Consider the following 4094-nt stretch of genomic DNA (forward strand, 5'->3'; position numbering starts at 1 on the left):
GGATGGTAGCCTAGTTTCGGCTGTGGGGTCTGAACTTGGGTCATGGTTGCTGAAGCCCACCACTTCCTGTGGTGGGCATTCCTGTGGGTCCACAGAAAGTGATTTGGCCTAGTTGGCGAGAATTGCCACATAGGCCGAATTTCATTAGCCTCTTGAGTGGTGCCGGGGTGCATCTTGCCTGTAGCCTACCGCAGGTCAGGGTCTGCCCAACCAGCGGAGGTTGTCTTGCCTCCGGGAGTGCTGGAAGTGGCCCCAAGTGCACATCAGACGTGCTACTAGATGGCAGGATCTCCGGGTCCACGTATGTCACACCCACGGCCGGGAGGCAAGTCTGGTTAGGTCTTTGTGCTTTGGTCAGAAGGCTTGGCTGTGGGAGAGCGGGAATCCGTGGCCTATTTCAACAGCCCCTGGGTTTCAGAGTTTGCATTCGGCCTCTTGAAGCTTGAAGGGGTCTTTCTCCATTTAGGGAGGGTGGTGTCCAGTGCCAGTGCACTGCGTATCAACTGTGGCGTTTACAGTTCGGTGTCCCTGTGGAGGACCTCAGGGACACACGGAGACCAAGATGCAGATTCAGAGGAACACAAAGAGCCCAGAAGCTCGTCCTCGTGAGCTGTTACAGTCACATACACGCATAGGTGTGAACACACACATAGACCCTCTGAAATACTGGCCAACGTACGTGCCTAACTTTCTGCAGTCGTGTTATCAGACAAACATTGAGTCCTCAGTAAGGGTAGAGGTCCTTGGGAAGCAGGGTCCGGGCTCAAGCCCAGGTAAACATTCGCATGAATCACGTTCTCTGTGGGCCCCAGTCCAATTCTGAAGCCTGTGTGATTTATGTCCACTTCTCAGGTGCGGTTTCTGGGCAGGGGTGGCCGACAGTAAAGCAAGAAGACTTTCGCGTTGTGTGATGACTGGAGGTGCTCAGGAGAACTGGAAAAGTGAGGTGGAGACAGGTTTCTAAGCGTGGTCCCGGATGACTCAGGAAGGTAGGCGTTCACTCAGCCTAAGATGTGCCATTGGATACTAGGTTTTCCTCAGACGGGCCCAGTGACTTCAAGAGTAGTTTGACTGTTGCTCTTGCAGAGTGGCCTGAGGGCTGCAGATTCCCCAGGGTTTTGGAGTACTACGAGGTCATGGCTCCTCTGCAGACCCGCATGCATGCCCGGATGTGTTCTGCTGCGTCCCAGCACGTGCTTGGATCGATGATGACACCCTTGTATGCATTCCTTGGAAAATCTGAACAAAATGAGTGAGAACACTCTACCGTCTCCTCAACGAGTCTGATGTCCAGCAAGTTTCCTCTCTCGGGCGTAGGGGACAGTGAGGAGCGAGGTATGTAAATTGGGTAGAGTTGTGATCCCATTGCCAGTGGAATAACGCCCAAAGGGTGTGTGGCAGGACTTAGAGAAGATAGACATGCGTAGGCCCCGCGTCCCCTGCTGACATGCATGCAAACACCACTCAGGGCTCCAGACTTGGAGGGGCTCCTCTCTGAGGGTCGACTGTGTCTGCCCATGAGCTGGGTCGTCTATGAATATCAGGTCAGTGCTGAAAGACCGTTGAAGGAATGCGAGGGGGCAGGCTCTCCTGCTGGTCTTAAGAGTCGGAGTGTGTCCTGGAAAAGGCCCAGTGAGCTTGCAGCTTGGAATGGTGTGTTTTGGCCGGGATCACGCTTTGTGCACGCCGCTTCGGGGTTTAGCTCTGGAAGCCAAAACGAGCAAGCTTCCCCGGTTGGGGCCTGGAGCATGAGGCCAGGCCTGTGGCCCTCACTGTCGTTTGCTTTGGCGCTTTGATGTTCTTGAGTTCCCGGTGTGGCTGGAGCAGTGAGTGGGTCTGGACTGGGGTTGGGCCTTGGTGGAAGGGGACTGATGGATTAGGCCTAGTTAGGGCCCATGTCAGCTCCTGTACTACAGCTCCCGGCACAGGTGTTGGCACAAAGCGGGCCATCGTGGAATGGGGTTAGTACCGAGTGCTGCATTTAAGCCTGCGTGGTGGCTGTTTCCTGGAGAGGAAGGTAAGGCATCATGAGGACATGTCCTGTGTGATGTCGTGGGATGAGCTGTCATTATTGGGGTGCAGGCGCTGGCCACGGCTTCCCAAGGATGTGTCCTGTCCGTGATGGGTTGGCATCAGTTGCCTATGAAGGGGATGGGTTTGGCAGTTCAAGAGGATGGGGTGAGGTAGGTAACCTGCGTAGAGTTGTGATCCCATTGCTGGAGGAATGATGCCCAGAGGGTGTCTTGCAGGACGTAGAGCAGATAGACATGCTGAGGCGTCTGTGCCGCTCTCCTTGAGGATAGGTGAGTTGTGTGAACATGCCATTTGGCCAATATGTTGCCTTGTTTGGGAATGTGCAAAGCGAAAAGTTTTTCTCCCACAGGGCATGATGCGTCCGGCCCGTGAGGCACGCGGGACTTTCAAAGAGCCAGAGATTTATCTGGAGCAGTGTGTTGGCGGAACAGCGACGCGGGCACTGTTGCGATGCCGGGTGCGCTGCCGCAGACAGGCACTGTGCCCTTTGAAGCTTCCAGGTCCCCTTGGGTGGCAGGTCCCCTTGGGTGGCAGAGGTCTTCCGTTGGCAATCTGTCTGTGGTTCGTGGGGACAGTGCCTTTGATCTCTGTGAGGTTCTCGGTAGTGTCGCTGTGGCGGTGGAGAAGTGCTAGGATCCGTGGGGTAGGGTCAGTGTCATCAAAGCAGACATGCTTGCGATTTGTAATCCCTGGTGTACAGTGTCCCCCTGTTTGCACCATGTCTGTGGCTTCCAGTAGGGTCGAGTTGCCCCGTGGGCCGGAGGAAGGCACGGAGGAAGAATCTGTCCAGGGTTTGTGCGTTTCCTCGGGGTTCAGGGCCGCCAACACTACTGGCTGGGTGCTGGCGAAACATGGCAGGGATGGTAGCCTAGCTTCGGCTGTGGGGTCCGAACCGGGGTCATGGTTGCTGAAGCCCACCACTTCCTGGGGTGGGCATTCCCATGGGTCCACGGAAATTGATTTGGCCTAGTTGGCGAGAATTGGCACATAGGCCGAATTTCGTTAGTCCCTTGAGTGGTGCCGGCCCGCATCTTGCCAGTAGCGTGCTGCAGGTCAGGGTCGTCCCGACCAGCGGAGGTTCTCTTGCCTCCAGGAGTGCTCAAAGAGGCCCAAAGTGCACATCAGATGTGCTACTAGCTGGCAGGGTCTCTGGGTCCACGTATATGTCATACCCACGGCCGGGAGGCAAGACTGGTTAGGTCTTTGTGCTTTGGTCAGAAGGCTTGGCTGTGGGAGAGCGGGAATCCGTGGCCTATTTCAAAAGCCCCTGGGTTTCAGAGTTTGCATTCGGCCTCTTGAAGCTTGAAGGGGTCTTTCTCCATTTAGGGAGGGCGGTGTCCAGTGCCAGTGCGCTGTGTATCAACTGTGGCTTTTATGGTTCGGTGTCCCTGTGGAGGACCTCAGGGACACACGGAGACCAAGATGCGGATTCAGAGGAACACAAAGAAGCCCAGAAGCGCGTCCTCGTGCGCAGTTACAGTCATATACACGCACAGGTGTGAACACACTTATAGACCCTCTGACATACCGGCCAATGTAGATGCCTAACTTTCTGCAATCGTGTTGTCAGACAAACACTGAGTCCTCAGTAAGGGTAGAGGTCCTTGGGAAGCAGGGTCCGGGCTCAAGCCCAGGAAAACATTCGCATGAATCACGTTCTCTGAGGACCCAGGTCCAATTCTGAAGCCTGCGTGATTTATGTCCACTTCTCAGGTGCGGTTTCTGGGCAGGGGTGGCCGACAGTAAAGCAAGAAGTCTTTCGCGTTGTGTGATGACTGGAGGTGCTCAGGAGAACTGGAAAAGTGAGGTGGGGACAGGTTTCTAAGCGTGGTCCCGGATGACTCAGGAAGGTAGGCGTTCACCCACCCTAAGATGTGCCACTGGATATTAGGTTTTCCTCAGACGGGCCCAGTGGCTTCAAGAGTAGATTGACTGTTGCCCTTGCAGAGTGGCCTGAGGGCTGTGGATTCCCCAGGGTTTTGCAGTACTACGAGGTCATGGCTCCTCTGCAGACCCGCATGCATGCCCGGATGTGTTCTGCTGCGTCCCAGCACGTGCTT

At 55.4% G+C, this 4094-nt stretch overlaps 1 non-coding gene across 1 annotated transcript; it reads left to right on the top strand.

Moving 5' to 3' along the window:
* Positions 1–1199: 1199 nt before the first annotated feature.
* LOC113617110 (small nucleolar RNA SNORD116) lies at positions 1200–1292 on the top strand. Its single transcript, XR_003431514.1, has one exon. It is a non-coding gene; the product is annotated as a small nucleolar RNA SNORD116 (small nucleolar RNA).
* The last annotated feature ends 2802 nt before the right edge of the window (positions 1293–4094 follow it).

Source organism: Aethalodelphis obliquidens, unplaced genomic scaffold, assembly GCF_003676395.1.
Source record: "Aethalodelphis obliquidens isolate GAN/ISIS:26980383/991018 unplaced genomic scaffold, ASM367639v1 scaffold1859, whole genome shotgun sequence".
In the NCBI taxonomy this organism is placed as follows: Eukaryota; Metazoa; Chordata; class Mammalia; order Artiodactyla; family Delphinidae; genus Aethalodelphis; species Aethalodelphis obliquidens.